This window comes from Hyla sarda, chromosome 11 (genome assembly GCF_029499605.1).
Source record: "Hyla sarda isolate aHylSar1 chromosome 11, aHylSar1.hap1, whole genome shotgun sequence".
Lineage (NCBI taxonomy): Eukaryota > Metazoa > Chordata > Amphibia > Anura > Hylidae > Hyla > Hyla sarda.
This window is the reverse complement of record NC_079199.1, coordinates 41,797,665-41,819,613: the sequence shown is the minus strand read 5'-3', so window position 1 is coordinate 41,819,613 and position 21,949 is coordinate 41,797,665. Positions and strand designations below refer to the sequence as shown.

General features: G+C 47.2%; 1 protein-coding gene and 1 non-coding gene across 2 annotated transcripts in view; both read right to left on the bottom strand.

Annotated features, from left to right (window-relative positions):
- Positions 1 to 10,285, bottom strand: part of PPM1A (protein phosphatase, Mg2+/Mn2+ dependent 1A) — a 47,836-nt gene extending 37,551 nt beyond the window's left edge. Inside the window, exon 1 of the mRNA XM_056547369.1 lies at positions 9,941 to 10,285. The gene's annotated coding sequence lies outside the window, so the exon portion shown is untranslated. The remainder of the gene's footprint in view (positions 1 to 9,940) is intronic.
- On the bottom strand, positions 2,927 to 3,109 carry LOC130295992 (U2 spliceosomal RNA). The gene has a single exon (XR_008849087.1). It is a non-coding gene; the product is annotated as a U2 spliceosomal RNA (small nuclear RNA).
- Positions 10,286 to 21,949: the final 11,664 nt, after the last annotated feature.

Here is a 21,949-nt window from a genome sequence, read left to right as displayed (position 1 = left end):
CGCTGTGTGCACGCTGGGGGGGGGGGGGGGGGGGGTTTGGGGCGGTCGGCCATGCCCCCTCGTGATGTCAGACCACACCATTGCTGGGCCTATAGCCGCCAGTTTAGTGTGGTCGTTTGGTTACCAACGGTGGGTGGGACCCTTGTGGGGGTAATCACCTAACATGATGGCCAGAGGGCAATGATCAGTGTTAGTGATCGAAAAATTCCATGCAATATTCCCCCATAGGGACTAAAAAAATAAATAAATAAATAAATAAATAAAAAAAAGGGTATATCTCCAAACATGGCAAGGAAACTCCAGCTGCCAGAAGAGAAGCGTGCCGTACAGGCCCGAAGGGAATGACAAGAAGGAGGTAGCTGAACACACCCAGCAGAGGGCAAGACCTTCTGAAGGTGAAACTATAAGCTGCCGGAAAAGGAGAAGAGAGACACAAACAAGATCCATGTCCAGGCCCGAACGCAGAACAATCCGGCCCAGAAGACGACTAGGGCAGGAGCACATTGCTGACCGCTCAGACAGAGAGGCCAGGACACCAAACAGTCCAAAGGCCATGCTGCCAAGGGACCGGGTGGAAGAGGAAATTCAAAGAGAACACAGTATCGCCAGGAAGGGGCGAGGAAAATGGAGGGTGACGGGAGGACAACGCCCATCTAGGTGCAAATTGCCCGACAGAGGTAACCAGGAGGACAGAAGGGCCCTCGTCCACAAGGTCCGTTCACCCCCGGAGGGAGACTATGAGAGACAAACAGGCCGGTGAGGTGGTTAGAACTGTCCAGAAACCCTTGAGCAGTCATCGTCACTAGAACCAGGAGGTTCCCAGATCCGGAAATAAGTTGAGGGATCGCGGCGGTCCCACACAAGAAGCGGCTATTCAAACCCAAGCCGGAGCAAAATGCCCTAGGTGAACAGCCCCTATAGGGAAACCACCTCGGAGACCAAAATGTGTAACCGCCACCTGGAAAATAGCACAACGCAAAGAAGTCCTGCATAAGCAGAACATCAAGGGAGAGTGTCCTGAACAAGTCTGGGACCACCATAAAAGAAGTGGCATACTCTATGGAGGAAACAGCGGGCAGAGCAACAGGCAACGCTAGCACAGAGATCACTGCGCAACCCCAGCACCCTCAGATACAAGGGACGAAAGGCTAGACAAGGCCGCCCAGTGGTCAGAACGGAATGACTGACTCCAAGGAGACACAGCCCAAAAGGCACGGCACAGAGAGGGACTCAACTCCAGTGTCAATCCAGCCGAAGCAATAAGGCACATGAACAGAAGACATGATCATGGCGCAGGAGGTCGCCCACCAGACGTCGTCCAGTCATGGAACAACTGACACCCACCTTGAAAGAGGATGGACATGCCACATCAAGACTGATGCAGAAACCGCACAAGGACTGCCCGGATGTCGTCTAAGCAAGTTGCCCTGAAGGAGAGTGCCACATGAGGATCAGGGTAGCTAGAGTAGAAACCATGCCAGGACCCCACGCAGAACAAACAGGGGGGGGGGGGTGGAATAAGGCAGGAGTGAATGTCCAAAGCCCGGTGAATATGCAGGGTCACTCTATAGAGCCCCTCGAACCAGTATCAGGGTATTAGAACCGCCACTGCGAAAGAGGCAGTCATGGCATGGGCTTCTGGCCAGGACAATAGAAGACACCACTGTACACCCATGGTACATCACACATGGCAGCGATAAAGTGGTCGCTGCTGCTGGCAAAGGTGGTACATTGCACCAGGAGGGACAGTCATAGGACACCTCACAAAAGGTAGTGGGGCACCAGAATCTCAGCTGCAGTGTGGCAGACCATACACTCTCCCGGACATGATAGAGTGCTCAGCACATGCAGGATCACCAATTCAGCAACTCCCACGTGCAGTGGGGTACCAGAACTGCCGGAGCAGATCTGACTGATCTGATCTGTGCTGTCTATGGGCATCACAGAGGATCCATTCTGCATCAGTCCACTCACACATAGTGGGGTACCAGAACTGCAGCTGTGGATGCAGCAGGTGTCAAGTATTCCCTAGGAGTCGTAAAGGGTCCATTCTACGTTGGCAACTCCCACTCACCGTGGAGTGCTGGAACTGCAAACGCAGATGTGGTAAACATCACGCTGTCCATGGGCATCGCAGCGTGTCCATCCTACATCGGTCCACTCACACATAGTGAAGTACCAGAACTGCAGTCGGCGTCACGTACTCCTTGGAGCCGTAGAGTGTCCATTGCACATTGGTCAACTTTCACTGACAGTGGAGTGCTGGAACTGCAAACGCGGATGTGATATACACCACGCTGTCCATGGGCTTCATAGAGGATCCATTCTACATCAGTCCACTCACACAGTGGGGTACCAGAACTGGAGCCGTGGATGAGGCAGGCGTCATGTACTCCTTAGTCGTAGAGGGTCCATTGTACATAGGTCTACTCTCACAGTGGAGTGCCGGAACTGCATCTGTGGCAGATGACAAGCTCACCAGTTTACACTGGACTAGCCTATGGAAGCTGCAGAGACTGTCGCCCACGCCATGTCACCCCATTCAGGTACATCGCACAGGTAGAGGGGAGAATGGAACTTCAGGCACAGCAGACCTGGCACTGGTGACCGGTGGTGAAGGAAACAGACTGGTGCTGTCAGGGTTCCTGGAATTCCCCAAGGAATGACAAGGGAAGCATGGCGAGCCATGCCAATAACCATCCCAAAGTCAAGACCACTGTCAAAATCCCATACCCCAGTAAAATGAAAAATCAGGTCACTATGGAAAACGGGCCAGGGCCCGAAACCATCACTCGGAAAAACAGGGGCTAGGTATGCAAATGGCTGCAGACTTCAGTTATATAGGCAAGACGGTACAGAGCAAGGTTAATCGCCACAATCACGCGGACCAAGGAACTAATTGTTTGACAGACTGCAAAGGAGTTGTGGGAGATGCACTGTACCCGAAGATACTGCCATATCGAGTCAATGCACAGGGTGATTGAAGCAAGCTTCGGCCCCTGTTCTCAAAAATCTATTTAATATACGGTCCCCAGATGGGGGACGTATCAGATTTAATTGATAAGAACAGACACGACACCGGATCTTAGCTGAAAGGCCGAGAAGCGATGAGAATGCCTGCAAGGGGGGGGGTGATATATGAGTCGCCAGGCAACCCCCAGGTCACAGAACCGAACAGGGGGTCTGGGGGAGCTGCTCCAAACCACTAAAGCAAGAGGAGAAGGGTCATAGAAAAACTATACAACTGTAATAACCAATTTATAGAAACGCTTATTTCAATATGCAGACCGCGTACCCCTCAGAGTAAGTGCGTGCTGGTGAAGACACACCCCCAGGTGCCGCCAAAGACTGCCTACAGTAAGGAAGAAGCCGGGGGCTAAATTTATGAAGCACCCGTGGGCCGCCAGAAATCGCAGCATGCTGGAAACCTTGCCTCCCTGGCAGCCGTCCCAGAAACCAGGCTGGGGATTGACCAGGGTCTCTGTTGCACGATCGGGGCACCAGCAGCCTAGAAAAAAGAAGGAGCACTTCAAAAACACATCTCCCCAACGGCCGCCCCACTGACCAGGCCGGAGACTGAATCCCTGGTGCAGCTGGCTCGACCCCACTGCTGCACTGTCTGGTAACGGACCAGAGACCCATTACCACAGAGGGTGCAGCATGGAAAGGCCATGAAAACAGGGCTGTGGAGTCGGTAGATAAATGTTCCGACTCCGCAGTTTTTTTGTACTTCCGACTGACTCCCCGACTCTGACTCCTCTGTATTAATATGTGAATGTATTTATAAACACTTACAATTGAATCCAAGAAGCTGTCCAACCTAGTTCTTCTAAGCTCTTCTAGCAGAGAGGTAGTTGGGCAGAAGCTTTTTGTGTGCTGATCTGCTGCTGAAGATAGGGCAGTGGGAGGATCCAGGAAGGGGCATTTATTATAAAACATGATTTCCCTAGTAGAATCCCATAGTCATGTTTAAAGTTTAAGCTAGCAAATCGGAGTTTACAAGTTTTTATAGCCTTAGCTGAATGGCAGCAGATTTTCCAATGGTTTACATTCAGTCTTCAGTCTTGAACTATTGACCCTCCATTCCCTTCACTTATACAAGTGTCTCTAGTCCTGCAAAAAACATATTTACTTAATCCCTTATCAGTGAGAGGCTAGGTTACCCATGGGTTCCCTGTAAAAGCAGAACACAACACTATGGAAAGTATAAGTATTGCCGCTCCTAATTGTGCGTTGCGTGCCATATAGTGAAGCACTTGAAAAGCATGCTTCTTCACGGTCACTTAACGTGTTCATTTTGCGATTACGTGAGGCAATGCATGCATTGGTCTTTATTCTTACAGTAAAGAAGTCATTAATTATAACCGAGAATTGGGACATTTAAACTTGCTTTTTTTTCCCAATCAAATTTAGTAGGAGTCCGAGTCGGTGCATGGTTTGCCGACTCCAGGTACCCAAAATTTTGTCCGACTCCACAGCACTGCATGAAACGCGGCCAAGATCGCTCCGTGGCTGATGACTATCGAGGGGCTGGGGTATCGTGACATTATCATGCATGCTGAGAGTTATAGCTTCGCAACAGCTGAAGGCACACTCGTTGCAAAACACTGAGTTAAGTAACAAACTGTTTTGCAACCAGTGTGCCTCCAGTTGTTGTGAATGTATAGTGTTTTACTTTTTATTGTGTGTAGTGTAGAGTTTTTAGGGTACATTCACACGGGCGGGTTAACAGTGAGTTTCCTAATGCAAGTTTGAGCTGGGGCAAATTTTCCGCCGCAACTCAAACTCCCAGCGGGAAACTCACTGTAAACCCCGCCCGTGTGAATGTACCCTAAAAACACTATACAAAATAAAAAGTATGACACTACACATACCCCTACACAGTTACACATTTGAGGTAACACCAGGATTTTTGCGCAAAAAAATTTAATTTTTCATCTTCACGTCCAACTTTAGCGGAAATTTGTCAAACATCTGTGGGGTGTAAAGACTCACTGTACCCCTTGTTACGTGCCTTGAGGGGCGTAGTTACCAAGATGGGGTTACAAATTTTGGGGGGCATTTTCTCCTATTACCCCTAGGAAAAAATTTAAAATTTGGGAAAAACAGCATTTTAGTGAAGAAAAAAATAATTCATTCAAACACCTGTGGTGTGTTAAGGCTCACTGTACCCCTTGTCACGTTCCTTGAGGGGGTGTAGTTTCCAAAGTAGTATGCCTTTTTTTTATTTTTTTGCTGTTCTGGCACAATATTGGCTTCCTAACTGTGACATGCCCCCCAAAATCCATTTTAGAAAAACTCACTCCAAAATTCCATTGTCGCTCCTTCCGTTCTAAACCCTCTAGTGCACCCACAGAGAACTTTACATTCACATATTAGGCATTTCTTTTCTCAAGAAAAATTGGGCTACATATTTTACGGTGATTTCTCTCCTTTTACCCCTTGTAAAATTTCAAAAACTGGGTCTACAAGAACATGAGTAAAAAAATGAAGATTTTGAATTTTCTCCTTCACTTTGCTGCTATTCCTGTGAAACACCTAAAGGGTTAACACTTTCTGAATGTAATTTTGAATACTTTGAGGGGTGCAGTTTTTTTTATAACGGGGTCATTTATGGGGCATTTCTAATATGAAGGCCCATCAAATTCAATTCAAAACCGAAATGGTCCCTGAAAAATTCCGATTTTGAAAAATTGGAAAATTGCTGCTGAACTTTGAAGCCCTCTGATGTCTTCCAAAAGTAAAAACATGTCAACTTTATGATGCAAACATAAAGTAGACATATTGTATATGTGAAATTATATATAATTTGGGATGTACATTTTCCTTATAAGCAGAGAGTTTCAAAGTTATAAAAATGCAAAATTTACAAACAAAAAAAAATTCATCAAATTTGGGCATTTTTCACCAAGAACTTTTCCACTAACAAAGTAGACTGTCAAAAAAAAAAAAAAAAACTCTGAATAAGAATGAAAAATAAAAGCATTCCAGAGTTATTAATGCTTACAGTGGTCAGATGTGCAAAAAATGCTCAGGTTTTTAAGGTGAAAATGGTCTGGGTCCTTAAGGGGTTAAAGGGGCACTCCACTGGAAAAAAACATTTAAATCAACTGGTGCCAGAAAGGTCTTTTCTTTTTGAATTTCCTTTCTGTATGACCACAGTGCTCTCTGCTGAAACATCTGTCCATTTTAGGAACTGTCCAGAGTAGGATATGTTTTCTATGGGGATTTGTTCCTACTCTGTACAGTTCTTAAAATAGACATAGGTATCAGCAGAGAGCACTGTGGTCAGACAGAAAGAAAATAACTTCCTGTGGATCATACAGCAGCTGAAAAGTACTGGAAGGATTAAGATTAAGTAATTTACAAATCTTTAACTATCTGGCACCGGTTGATTTAAATAAAATAAAAAAATGTTTTCCAGTGAAGTAAGGGGTTAAGGACCAAATTCTAAAGGCTGCTGTAAGCGGAATCTGCCTGGAATTTTAGTAGTGTGAAGGGAGCCTTACTGCTGCAAAAGACCATGTGTGACCAAAAAGCTAATGCTGAACTACAGGTCATTACTCTGGGGAAAAAAAAACACTCAAGAAGATCTAATTACTATGCAGTATGCATTAAGGATTTTTACTTAGTATCATATACATTTTTTTTTATATCATGTAATGTCTTTTTAGGTTTAAAAGTGCAGATATTTTGCAAGTTTCTTGCTGTGGAAAATCCTGAGCAGATTACACCTGTGTGAACATACCCTTAAAGGGGGTTTCTGGCTTTTAAAACTATTGATTGACTATCCTTAGGATAGACCATCGATCACTGGATCGCCGGCTGCACTGGATCCCGGCCGACATGCCTCCTCCATGTATCTCTACGGGAGAGGCAGGGAGGCAGCATTCGTGCCTCTCCCATAGAACTGTATTGGGAGGGGGCATAGAGGGGACGTACCATCAACCTCAGAGGCCGATGCTATGCGCATTAGCCGCTCACAAAGAGCGGCAACGCGGGGCCCCGTTTGGGAGATTGCGGGGTCCAACCCTGTGGATAAAGGATAAGTTGTCTTTTGAGGCAGATGTCCTTTAAAGGGGTACTCTGGTACTTACACATCTTATCCCCTATCCAAAGGATAGGGTATAAGATGCCTGATCGTGGGAGTCCCGCAGCTGGGGACGCCCGTGATCATGCACGCGGCACCCCGTTTGTAATCAGCCCCCGGAGCGTGTTCGCTCCGGGTCTAATTATGGTCGACCTCAGGGCCGGTGGCGTGTGACGTCACGCTCAGCCCCTCAATGCAAGGCTACGGGAGGGGGCGTGATAGCTATCACGCCCCCTCCCGTAGGCTTGCATTGAGGGCAGAGCGTGACGTCACACGGGGGCGAAGGCGTGACATCACAACACCCTGCCGGCCCTGCGGTCGACCACAATCAGACCCGGAGCGTGTTCGTTCGTGTTAGTCCATTCAAAGAGATTTGTGGGTGCAGTATAGGAGAGAGGTTCACCAACCTCTAGTGAATCTACAATTCCCAGCATGCTCTATTAAGCCAAGGCTGTCAAATTTCCCTTCAAATGACCATACGAACCAGTGGCTCCCCAGCTGTAACAAAACTGCTTCCAATATGTCCTGACAGTATGGGTTCACACCACATTTTTGCAATACAGTTCCCGTATCAGTTTTTTGATGAAAAACTGATTCCTCAAAGCCGGACTAAACTGTATCAAAACGTGTGTAGAAATGTTAACCCGTAAACAGTTCAAAACCGTATGCGGTTTGAAAAATGTTGTCCGGTTGCATCCGTTTAAGAAAAAAAAAAAAACTTTTACGTTTTAAACTTTTCACTCCATTATGAATAAAGTTTCACTTGTTTGATTGAAATTCCAAGAAAGAAAAACTGTGCCACAGTGAAAAACCGTATGGAACCGTACGCATTTATGGTCCTGTACAGTTTCAATTGACTCCCATGTTAAAACAAAAGAAAGCAAAAAAATTTATAGTTTGATACGGTTTTTCACCTACCAAAAACCATGGTAGGCTATGGTTTTGGTATTGGGGGGGGGGGGGGGGGGGAACACGGACAAAACTGTACAAGACGCATAACGCATGCAGCCAGATGCATCTTTGGCATATGGTTTTCAATGGAAAGTCAATGCATACAGTTTTCAATATGGTTCCGTACGGTTTTCAAATTGAAAGCGTACAGGGGAACTGTATTGTAAAAATGTGGTATGAACCCAGCCTAAGTGTTTCCCAACCAGGGTGCCTCCATATGTTGCAAAACTACAACTCCCAGCATGCCCAGACAGCCTCAGGGATTCTGGGAGTTGTAGTTTTGCAACACCTGGAGGCACCCTGGTTGGGAAACACTGGTCTAGGTAATGCCCAGGGACCCCATATGCTCTTGGTCTGTTGGTCAAAATAGGACATTTGTCTCCAACCTGTAGTTCCCCAAAACTATCATTTCCAAAATGCCTCCCCACCGCTCAGGGACCCCATTAGCTGCCTGTAGTCTGTGTGACATTCTGGGAGTTACAGTTTTGCACCACCTGGAGGTCCTCAGTTTGGAGATCACAATCATAGGACTGTAACCTGTACTGTGTAAATACATTTGTAGGTTAATATAGGACCGTGATGTCCAGCCTGCAGCTACCTAACTGGTGCAAAATGACAATTATCAGCAAGTACAGACAGCAAACTGAGGGCCCTGTCAGTACCCTGCAGGCCTGTACTCTGCACATGAATTTGTGGGCCATTAAAAGGACTGCAGTCCCAAAACTACAATTCCCAGACCACTAACAGCTGTCAAGTTTAACCCTTCTTTGTCCAGGGTCCCTGACAACAGCCTGTAGTCTGCTAATGGACTCTATCCTCCAGGCCTGTATTCTGCAAATAGCTTCAATATAGCAGAGAAGTAGTGTCCAACATGTGGACAAACTACAATTCCCAGCATGCCCTGACTGCAGAACTACTACCCTGACATTATGCATTGTGCAAACGTGTAGGTCAGTGCCTCCCAACCAGTGTGCCTCCAGCTGTTGCAAAGCTACAATTCCCAGCATGCCCTGACTGCAGAACTACCCTGACATCATGCATTGTGCAAATGTGTAGGTCAGTGTTTCCCAACCAGTGTGCCTCCAGCTGTTGCAAAACTAAAACTCCCAGCATGCCCGGACAGCCTCTGGCTGTCCGGGCATGCTGGGAGTTGTAGTTTTGCAACAGCTGTAGGCACACTAGTTGGGAAACACTGGTGTAGGTCAATATATGACAGCAGGCAAACTCCCAGCACGTCCTGATAATCGAAAGCTGTCAAAATTACAAGTCCTCTACCCATGGACTCTAACCCGCAGGCCTGCACTGTGCAAATACACCTGTAGGTCAATGTAGGACAGTGATGTCCCACCGTGGCTTTCATTGCAAAACTACAATTCCCAGCATGCCCTGCCAGACATAAGGGCCCATGTCAGTATCCTGTAAGTGTTAACAGGCTGGCCTAGGTTCTACAGATTTGTAAGTAAACATAGGATAGCCGGCTTCATCCTGCCCGAACTACATCTACCAGTATGCCTAGAGTGACGGATGCTGGGAGTTGTAGTTCTGCAGGAAGTCGCGGGTTGGCCACCATTGATATGGGTGAATGCACGCAGGGGATGGCTATTCCTGCAATTCCCTAATATAGCGCTAAGAACATAGGTTGTAGGCGGACAGACTCCGGGCGGCTGGAGGAGGAGGAGGGTGGGGGTAGTAGTAGTGGAGGGGGCTCATCCCGGATTACCGCGCCACTCCCGCACTCTCCAGGCCGCGCTGGTGGCGCAGTGGGATTTTCCAGCGCTGTCCGCCCACTGCTGCAGGCTCAGGCCCAGCACAGCGCCCGGAGGAGAAGCCGCCACCGCCGCGGCCTGCACCTCTCCCTACCCCGCCAACTGCTATGGCGCAGTCGGAAATAAGACTCACCTGAGGAGAAGGAGAAGACGAAGGAGAAGCAGTGGAGACTGCGGAGGAGAGGCGGCCGCCTCTCAGGCGGTGGTGACGAGCTGCAGCGTCTTTCGGCCTCGAACAGACGGTCTCGTCATTCCCCTTCCCCCCAACCCCCACGGGGGACACGAAGGCCGGTGGAGCGGTCACACGGCGGCAAATGAGGAGGGGGGGGGAAGGGTCTATATGAATGAGATGTTTCTGGAGGGGGAGAAAGCCGGGCGGCCGGGGAGAGTCAGCCTGGGGACTGAGCTCGTAACACCCCCCTTCTCTGTCACTGGTTCCTTCCTGCACGCGCGGCGGGACCGAGCGTAGGCGCTGTGAGCGCGCCCGCCTACGTCATCGGCTTCGCTCGCTTTTTTTTTTTTTCTTGCTTTTTTTATCCCGCCCATTTCTTGCTGCGGTACCCGGATGGATAGAGCGGCCTGAGGCCGATGACGTCATCCTCACGATTGACAGCCGGGTCTAATGCGCCTGGAACGTGTGGTGGTTATGTTGTTGTGGAGCTATCATTCCCAGTAGGATGTTTGGCAGGGCAAATTGGGAGTTGTCGTTTCAGAACAGCAAACCAATGTAAAAGAATATAACCTAATATGTCATAAACTAAGGCTGCATTCACACTAGAATGTCCACTCAGAAAATTTCTGTCAGACATTCCAAAAACAATGGGCAGAACATGCCAGCAAAAGCGCTGCTCGGAAATGCGCCATCTCCATAGAATACATTTCTGAGCAGATTCTGCAGAAATAATTGACAAGTTATGTTTCTGCTGCAGAAATTCCTCCATGTGCACAGTGCAGCCTAATCCAAAAGGAAACAATGGGGATCTGCTGCAATGGAATTTCTGCCAGATTCCGCTTGGAAATTCCATTGTATGAACATGGCCTTACAGTTCGTCTACTTTTGCTGTATGCAAAAATGTGGTTAAAGGGGTAGTCCAGTGGTGAAAAACCTATCCCCTATCCTAAGGATAGGGGATAAGTTTGAGATCGCGGGGGGTCCTACCGCTGGGGCCCCCTGCGATCTCTCTGTACGGGGGCCAGGCTCTCCGGCCAGATAGCGGGTGTCGACCTCCGCACGAAGCGGTGGCCGACACGCTCCCTCAATACATCTCTATGGCAGAGCCGGAGATTGCCGAAGACAGCGCTTCGGCTCTGCCATAAAGTTGTATTGAGGGGGCGTGTCGGCCGCCGCTTCGTGCGGAGGTCGACACGCCCCCTTCCCGTGGGCTGTCGGGGCTCCGTACAGATAGATCGCAGGGGGCCCTAGCGGTCGGACCCCCCGCGATCTCAAACTTATCCCCTATCCTTAGGATAGGGGATAGGTTTTTCACCACTGGACTACCCCTTTAACCACATTTTTGCATACAGCAAAAGTAGACGAACTGTAAGGCCATGTTCATACAATGGAATTTCCAAGCGGAATCTGGCAGAAATTCCATTGCAGCAGATCCCCATTGTTTCCCTTTGGATTAGGCTGCACTGTGCACATGGAGGAATTTCTGCAGCAGGATAGGATAGGGGATAAGTTGTTCACCACTGGGTCACCACTGGACTACTCCTTTAACCACCCTATGGTGCCAAGGGCTGTCCAGGCATGCTAGGAGTTGAAGTTTTGAAACTGCTGTAGGCACACTGATTGGGAAGCACACAAAAAAAATAAGGGCAGGGTCACATGGGGTGAATCCGCAGTGTATTTCACACTGCGGATGTGCCGACAGCAGGTACAGGGGGACTGCAGAGCAGGCGTCTGGCTGTGGCCGGGTATCTCTGCGTGTACACTCGTAGTGGGGATTTCTACAGTAGGAGCTTGCTCTGCAGTCCCTCTCTGACTGCCGTCAGCACATTCACAGTGTGAAATATGCTGTGGATGCGTCTCATGTGACCTTGTCCTTAAACTGTTACAGAAAAGTGTTGTGGAGCATTATGTTGGACAGTATAAAGGTATGTTCACACAGCGGAATGTCTGTGCGTAATTCCACCGAAATTGATTTAATGGGATTCTGCTGCACGGTTCATACGGTGAAATTTCGATTCCGGCATCCACAGAAAAAATAGTTCGCAACAATTTAGAGACCAGTTTGGAGCGTCCTACAGTAGTCAAATAACATTGTGAAATCGAATCAGTTGATTATCAATGGATTTATCAATTTTGCCTGTTGACAGTTTCTTTTTACCCTTCTTTTTTTTACTTTGGTTTTCGTGGGCATGCACCAAATTTATCATTTGGTGCAAGTTGTTAGTAATTTTGGCTCAAATGTTGAAATCCGCTGTTCACCGCGCCTTTTACACACAACTTACCGCCACAGAGGACGGCGTATTTTACCCTGTAGAGCAGCCATTTCGGAGTCCCTCCTGCAGTATATCAGCAAGCGACATGAGTTATTTTCTTTTGTGGGGTTATAGCCACCTTGTGAAATGGATTTTATTTTCAACTTGGTTAGTTTTTTTTTTTTTTTTTTACTTTAGTGCAGTGGTCTTCAACCTGCGGACCTCCAGATGTTGCAAAACTACAATTCCCAGCATGCCCAGACAGCCGTTGGCTGTCCGGGTATGCTGGGATTTGTAGTTTTGCAACATCTGGAGGTCCGCAGGTTGGAGACCACTGCTTTAGTACTTACATTTCCTGAACCTGTGTGGCCATGTCCAATGCTGGCTCAACGGAGGGTGAAGGTTCCTCAGAGACGACTATGTCGCAGGATAGTATTGAGCAGCCCCAGAGGCGTCGCTGCTTTCACAAAAAAAATTTTTAATGTATTTTGACGCCTTTACATTTTCTGATATTGCTGAGTGTGTTTTCCATGTGCAAAATTTCTTGGCGGTGATTTGCGCCAAAAAAAAGGGATTTGTGCCAAAATTGCGCCAAAGATCGATTGGCGCAAATGATGAATTACTGACTAAAGTTAAAATCACACACAGGACCGTGTTATTTTGAGAAAGTTCTAAAAATTACAGTGGAGAAGATGCGCCAAACTTTGGAGCAAAAAGACACTGCGCCAAAGTATTGCGCCAAAGTTACGTTAAAAAAAAACCACATAAATCCTTTGATAAATACCCCCAATGTAACCATGCTAGAGAATCAAACTGGATGTAACTGAAAATGGCATCTGTCAGACGTATGGTAGCACTTTATTATGTTTTGTCTGTTTCCCTTGTATCTGTTTTTACGTTTCTCGATCATTCTACACTATTTGTAAGCTACTGGCCATGTGCAAGAAAAAAAATTGGCCCTCATTTACTTAGAAAATCGGGTTGTAAGTCTATGTTGCTTTCTTACCCGACTGCTTTTTTCCCCTGGTATTTATTATTATGTCGCATCCTGTTTGTCGCACGTGGGTTTTGTTGGTTTTGGTTTCCAACTCCTCTGAGTTGTCGGGAAAAAATCCACAACAATTCAACAAATTCGGGTTGGAAACCTTTATAAATACGTGGGAAAGCTCAGAAATGTCGGGTTGCGCCCCTTTTTCGGGTTTGGGAGAATCCACATGGGGTCCGTCAGGAAAAAATGTCACAGACTGGCGCACGATGTCTGCGACATGTCGCAGACAAAGATACGCCAAAAAAAAACAACAAAAGAGGTCGGGTTTAGAATAGTAAATGAGGGCCATTGTGTATGATTTAACAGATCAAAACATACAGTGATACGATTCAACAAGATTTACATAGATAACAATGTTTTAAAACAAAAACAGATGACATTTTATTTCTGTTGTAACAAAAAAAAAACAATTTGATAAAATATAAAATGGAAAAAACAAAACGTATATAATTGAAATCCCTCTTTGAATCATAATAAAAAATCATAATAAACCACGATTTTCAAAACAGGTGCATGCTGCGTTGGATATGATTTGTCACTAGAATCATTTTCAAGGATAGAATTTTTTTCACAGTCAAATTGCAACTATAACAAAGTTGTTCAGATAAATCGCACAAATATTTTGCTTGTGGAATTTCGATACGTTAACCATATGACCCTATATCCTAACAGTACAGTGCCTAAGAAGCAGTGCTGCACAATGCTGCAAAACACAAATAGCAACCAAATAACAGTTCCAGACATCATAATGAGGGACATTTATCAATGTTTGCTTGTGTATTCTTTTTTTTAGTAATTTTTTCCTTACTTTTTTTTTGCTTATGTGCGACGTATTTATCAACTGGTTTCAGCCTGTTGATAATTTTCTTTCACGTAAGCAATTTTTCCTTTTTTACTTTGGTAGTAGCTTTTTCTGCTCCATGTTTGAGCTGGAGTAAATTTAGTGAATTTTTAACCCTGTTGCGACTTTTTATTGCGCAGTTGCGACTGTCGCAGTTAATAAATATTTGACTACCCGTAGTCCATTTTAAAATTATTACTACGTAGTTAATTTTTGGAAAACTTGCTTTTCTCGCTTTCCAGTCAAAATGTCGCATGAAAAATCGCGTAGTCGCAGTTGCGACAATTTTGCAACAATTATAGTAAAGAAAACCTGACTAAACCCGTTGATAAATGTCCATAAATGTTTACATAATACATTAGGATGTCTGCACCCTCTATAGCTTCAGAGGCAACCACATCACAATGCATGTCCTGCGTGTGTCACACACCACTATGGCATTGGTTCTAGATATTGTCTAGATCACAGTGGTAAGGTTACCGTATTTTTCGCCGTATAAGATGCTCTTTTTCTTCCCCACGGCGGTCCCTGCGACCATCAACGGCCTGGACCCGTGGCTAATACAGGACATCACCGATCGCGATGATGCCCTGTATAAACGCTTCAGACGCGGCGATCAAAGCTGACCGCCGCGTCTGAAACAAAAGTGAAACTAACCCGGCTGCTCAGTCGGGCTGTTTGGGAGCGCCACAGTGAAATCGCGGAGTCCCAAACAGCTTACAGGACACCGGGAGGGACCTTACCTACCTCCTCGGTGTCCGATTGGCGAATAACTGCTCCGTGCCGGGATCCCCTGCATGGCCGGCGCTCTCCTTCATCGTCATCACGTCGCGCACGCCGTCCCGTCATCCAATAGGAGCGTCGTGATGGCGGCGATGGAGAGCGAGGATACCGGGCAGCAGAGACGTTCCGGAGCGACGGGGACACCCCAGGGATGCGGCGACAGCGATGGAGGGTGACATCCAGGGCAGCGGTGACGAGTGGTGACGAGTCCGGAGCAGTGGGGACACGTGAGTATTACCTCCTATACCAGTGGTCTTCAACCTGCGGACCTTCAGATGTTGCAAAACTACAACTCCTGGCATGCCCGGGCATGCTGGGAGATGTAGTTTTGAAACATCTGGAGGTCCGCAGGTTGAAGATCACTGTCCTATACTTTACATTGATTTGGTTCAGAATCTTTTTTTTTCTAGATTTTCCTCTAAAATTGGGCGCGTCTTATATGCCAGAGCGTCTTATATGGCAAAAAATACGGGTAATTATCTAAGAGCCTCAGTTAACATTAAACTGGGTTGTCTGGGGGGGGAAAAGTAGACATGGATTATGATGGTATAAAAAAAAAAAAAAGAAAAGAGCTGTACCCCGAGCCCCTACAGCTACTACACTGACACTACCAGTTTAAACTTATCCCTTCTACAGTCTCCCTTATGCCCTGCTTGGAAACCACTTTAAGGCCTCCCATACACAACAGACATGTGTCAGCCAATTTTGGCAGGACAGACTGACTTTATAATGTGTATGGGGCTTACCTACTCTTTTCCAACAGGAATATCAGTGAGAGAATGGTCAGGGATCTTTTGTTCTATAGTAGATAAGCCATTTTAAGCCATAACCACAGGAGTCTGGTAGCCTAATGAACATGTGACAATGCTGTGTATATTATATATCTATCTATCTATCTATCTATCTATAAATATATATATATAGAGAGAGAGAGAGAGAGAGAGAGAGAGAGAGAGAGACACAGCAGGAAGAAGCAGCACAACCACCCACATATATAGCAAGCGGTGACGGCTGCAAGCAGATAAATGTCCCAGGTCACGGGTCACAAAGGATATCCACACCAAAACGAAAAAATCCAGCAGCACTCCGATATGCGTGAAACTTTTAGTTCAGTTTATTCACTCAAAGTCATAGCGACTTTTCAACACATTTTTCATATCAACTGGCTCCAGAAAGTTAAACAGATTTGTAAATTACTTCTATTAAAAAATCTTAAAGGGGTATTCCTGGAATTTTTTTTATTTGACTATGCTACAGGGGCTGTAAAGTTAGTGCAGTTCATAATATAGTGTCTGTACCTGTGTGTGAAGGTTTTCTCACAATTCTTCTGTGATTTTCACTCCAATATTTATTTTTACCAGCATATAAAATGACTGTTGTCTCAGATTTTTCCCAGCCTGCAATGCGGCCGAGACCTGACTCTCTAGTCAGCTGATGACAGGGAGCCTGTCTGCTTCAATGGGTGGAGGGATCGCTTGGTGGAGGAGAGAACAATCTGCAACTAATGCAACAGCTGTAGGCACCCTGATTGAAAACCACAGGTCGTTGAATAGATGCAGCTCATTTATGTTTCAATGGGTGAGGTGGCTGATGTGTGGGAGGGAAGAAGATGGAATTGTGGGATTTGTAGTCAAAAAAAGAAAAGTCAAACAGGAAATACTAGTTCACAAACAGCTAGCCACAGTGTTATGGTAATCTCACAACACAGCCATTTAACCCCAAGACAAGCGCAGATCCTTACTAAGCATGTCCATTACTTATATAAGCAAGCATAGGAGATTCATTTTTTCTTTTTTATTCTTATTCTGTTCTTTTCTGTAGTTCATAACAGTTTAGCAGATGGGATGTTGGCACACATCCAGTCTAGCAGAGGTCTTGACACACTAGCTGGGAGCCATCAGGGTCATGACGCAACGTTTCGGGGGACCTCCCCCTTACTCATGCGTACTAGATCCTGGATATCGGAAGGAAGATGTATATTAGTACATATGATAGACACACTAATATGATTAGAAGAACTATTAATAAATACTGGGGAATATGAAAATCTGACCCTAAATACGGAAAATTATTTCAAGAACCCCCAATCTTTATACACAGCAGAGGAAAAACAATAGGCAACATGATAATACGAAGGGACATCTCAAAAAGAAAAAAGATAACCAGACATTTCTAGGAACTAAAAGAAAAGGAACATACCCTTGTTTATCATGCACTCTGTTACGCCGAGCGCTCCGGGTCCCTGCTCCTCCCCGGAGCGCTCGCGGCGTTCCTCTCTCTGCAGCGCCCCGGTCATACCCGCTGACCGGGAGCGCTGCACTGACACTGCCGGCGGGGATGCGATTCGCATAGCGGGACGCGCCCGCTTGCGAATCGCATCCCAAGTCTCTCACCTGTCCCGGTCCCCGGCCGTCTCGTCCTGGCGTGCGCGGCTCCGCTCCTTAGGGCGCGCGCGCGCCAGCTCTCTAAGATTTAAAGGGCCAGTGCACAATGATTGGTGCCTGGCCCAATCTGTCTAATTAGCCTCCAGCTGCTCCCTGTCTATTTAACCTCACTTCCTCTCCACTTCCTTGCCGGATCTTGTTGCCTTTGTGCCAGAGAAAGCGTTACAGTGTTTGCCTTACCAGTGTACCTGACCTCTTGCTATTGCTACTGACTACGAACCTTGCCGCCTGCCCCGACCTTCTGCTACGTCAGACCTTGCCTCTGCCTAGTCCTTCTGTCCCACGCCTTCTCAGCAGTCAGCGAGGTTGAGCCGTTGCCGGGGGATACGACCTGGTAGCTACCGCCGCAGTAAGACCATCCCGCTTTGCGGCGGGCTCTGGTGAATACCAGTAGCAACCTAGAACCGGTCCACCGACACGGTCCACGCCAATCCCTCGCTTGGATCCACATCCAGCTAGCCGAATCATAACAGTAGATCCGGCCATGGATCCCGCTGAGGTCCCGCTGCCAGTTGTCGCTGACCTTACCACGGTGGTTGCCCAGCAGTCTCAACAAATAGAGCAACAAGGACAGCAGCTGTCGCAGTTGACCGCCATGCTACAGCAACTTCTGCCACAGCTACAGCAGAAACCATCTCCTCCGCCAGCTCCTGCACCTCCTCCACAGCGAGTGCCCGCTCCTGGCCTCCGCTTGTCCCTGCCGGACAAATTTGATGAGGACTCTAGACTTTGCCGTGGTTTCCTGTCACAATGTTCCCTATATTTGGAGATGTTGTCGAACCAATTTCCTACAGAATGGTCGAAGGTGGCTTTCGTGGTCAGTCTCCTGTCTGGGAAGGCCCTGTCATGGGCCACACCGCTCTAGGACCGCAACGATCCTGTCACTGCCACTGTACAGTCCTTCTTCGCTGAGGTTCGTAGTGTCTTCGAGGAACCAGCCCGAGCTTCTTCTGCCGAAACTTCCTTGCTGAACCTGGTCCAGGGAAATTCTTCTGTAGGCGAATACGCCATCCAATTTCGTACCCTCGCCTCAGAACTATCTTGGAACAACGAGGCCCTCTGCGCGACCTTTAAAAAAGGCCTATCCAGTAACATCAAAGATGTGCTGGCCGCACGAGAAATTCCTGCCAACCTGCATGAACTTATCCATTTGGCCACCCGCATTGACATGCGTTTTACTGAAAGACACCAGGAGTTCCGCCAGGAAAAAGACCTTGATCTCTGGGCACCTCTCTCACAGTATCCTTTGCAATCTACCCCTGTGCCTCCCGCCGAGGAGGCTATGCAAGTGGATCGGTCTCGCCTGACCCATGAAGAGAGGACTCGCCGCAGAGATAAAAATTTATGTCTGTACTGCGCTAGTACCGAACATTTCTTGGTGGATTGCCCTATTTGTCCTCCACGTCTGGGAAACGTACGCACGCACCCAGCTCACGTGGGAGTGGCGTCTCTTGGTCTGAAGTCTGCTTCTCCACGTCTCACTGTGCCCGTACGGATTTCTCCTTCGGACAACTCTTCCTTTTCAGCTATGGCCTTCATGGACTCTGGTTCTGAGGGAAATTTTATTTTGGCCTCTTTTGTTAATAAGTTCAACATCCCTGTGACCTGTCTCGTCAAGCCGCTCTACATTTCCTCGGTCAACGGAGTTAAATTGGACTGCACCGTGCATTACCTCACAGAACCCCTGCTCATGAGCATTGGACTGCATCACGAAAAAATTGCATTTTTTGTTTTGCCCAACTGCACCTCTGAAGTCCTCTTCGGTCTGCCATGGCTCCAACGCCACTCTCCTACCCTTGACTGGACCACCGGGGAAATCAAGTGCTGAGGTACTTCTTGCCACAAAAAATGCCTCACGTCTGCTCCCAGTCTCGTCAGGCAAGCCTCAGTGCCTCCTCCTACACCTGGTCTCCCCAAGGCCTATCAGGACTATGCTTTGCCTCCTCATAGCCCCCGTCCTGGTAACACTCTGCCCCGTACCAAGCTTCACCCTCTGCCCCCCCTCCCCATTCCCATTCCTTCTGAACTGCCTGCCGTTGATGACCATACCCAGGACTTCACTGTCCTCCAGAAGGAGACTCTACAATCGCTCGCAATGTCCTTGTCCCATGTGGAGCGACATCCGGACAAAAGGAGGGGGAGACCTAAGGGGGGGGGGGGTACTGTTACGCCGAGCGCTCCGGGTCCCTGCTCCTCCCCGGAGCGCTCGCGGCGTTCCTCTCTCTGCAGCGCCCCGGTCAGACCCGCTGACCGGGAGTGCTGCACTGACACTGATGGCGGGGATGCTATTCGCATAGCGGGACGCGCCCGTTCGCGAATCGCATCCCAAGTCTCTCACCTGTCCCGGTCCCCGGCTGTCTCATCCTGGCGCACATGGCTCCTTAGGGCGCGCGCGCGCCAGCTCTCTAAGATTTAAAGGGCCAGTGCACCAATGATTGGTGCCTGGCCCAATCTGTCAAATTAGCCTCCACCTGCTCCCTGTCTATTTAACCTCACTTCCCCTCCACTTCCTTGCCGGATCTTGTTGCCTTTGTGCCAGAGAAAGCGTTACAGTGTTTGCCTTACCAGTGTACCTGACCTCTTGCTATTGCTATTGACTACGAACCTTGCCGCCTGCCCCGACCTTCTGCTATGTCTGACCTTGCCTCTGCCTAGTCCTTCTGTCCCACGCCTTCTCAGCAGTCAGCGAGGTTGAGCCGTTGCCGGTGGATACGACCTGGTTGCTACCGCCGCAGCAAGACCATCCCGCTTTGCGGCGAGCTCTGGTGAATACCAGTAGCAACCTAGAACCGGTCCACCGACACGGTCCACGCCAATCCCTCGCTGACACAGAGGATCCACATCCAGCTAGCCGAATCATAACACACTCATTGTAATAATATTATCAAAGGAGAGGGCATTCATCACCCTAAAAAAGGTTCAAAAATTCCATGCCGTGGCTTTTTCACATGCAAAACAGAAAACGTTATCTATATGTTGAAATGCCCATGTGGTAAAAATTACATCGGCCAAACAAGTAGAAAAATGTAATTAAGAATTGCAGAACATAAAAATAAGCGTCTCTTGCAAAGGGAGGCTTATTGGATCACTTTTATGGAAACGACTTCTCCATCAGGCTTAAATGGAGTCTGTAGTTATAAAGCTTTTTTGTAAAATATTTGTATTTTATGTCAACAGGAAAGATTGGAAGTCTCACATAAATATAACATGCCAATAACTAGTATGCCCTATTGGACAACAGACACATAGTTAAAAAAATTATTTGCATTTACCTGGCTCTAATCAAATGTCAATTGCAGGTGTGAGACTCCTATATCTTCCTTCCGACATCCAGGATCTAGTACGCATGAGTAAGGGGGAGGTCCCCCGAACCGTTGCGTCATGACCCTGATGGCTCCCAGCTAGTGTATCAAGACCACTGCTAGACTGGATGTGTGCCAACATCCTATCTGCTAAACTGTTATGAACTACAGAAAAGATCCGAATAAGAATAAAAAAGAAAAAATGAATCTCCTAACCGTGAGTGCTGGAATTTATTTATACTAAGAGTACAGCCCATGCTTGCTTATATACGTATTGAAAGTGGAGACGGTGAATATCCACTGTTGGGCGTTTACATGGTCTACACAGAGACTCTATCTATCACTAGTTTGCATGTCCATTACTGTTTGCCAGGTACATACTAAAATCCCCTTATGGTGGAGAACCTCTTTATTCCTTCCAGTACTTATCAGCTGCTGAAGTTGAGTTGTTTTCTTTTCTGCCTTTCCACAGTGCTCTCTGCTGACACCTCTGTCTGTCTCAACTGTCCAGAGTAGGAGCAAATCCCCATAGCAAACCTCTCCTGCTCTGGACAGTTTCTGAGACAGACAGAGGTGTCAGCAGAGAACTGCTGTATCCTATAGAAAATGAATGAAGTGTAAGTAGCTCCATTCACATGAGGCAGGGGACCCTCAGTTTTGTGATCAGTGGGAGTTTCAGTGGGCAGACTCCTATTAATATGATGCTTATTATTCAATCTGTGGATAGGTGCTCTGCTGACACCTCTGTCCATGTGAGGAACTGTCCAGAGCAGGAGAGGTTTGCTATGGGAAAGGCCAAAATGTTAAATTCTGCCTTCTTTTGTGGGTGTCTGACTGTGCCTGACAGCCAGGTTCACGTACTGTGCAATCTTTCATGAAACTCTATAATAAAGCCAATAAATAGTGCTATAAAAGACATGGCAGACATAAAGAGGTTAAAGGACTTGTCTGAGACAACGAAAAAGTAAACTGGCATGAGAGAATGCTATAAAATAAAAACATGTGCATATCTTACTTGTTAAAGAGGTTGTCCCAGCATTACAAGTTATCCCCTATCCAAATCCAACTTTACTCACAAGGTCCGACCATTAGGACCACACACAATCTCAAGAACTGATGAAAGAAGTGGGTCACCTTTCTCAAGGTTGCTATCAGACAGCTAACCCCTATCCTATGGATAGAGAATAACTTGTAATCGGGGACAATCCCATTAAAGGGGTACTCTGCTAGAAAACATATTTTTTTTAAATCAAATGATGCCAGAAAGTTTAACAGATTTGTAAATTATGTATAAAGCAGA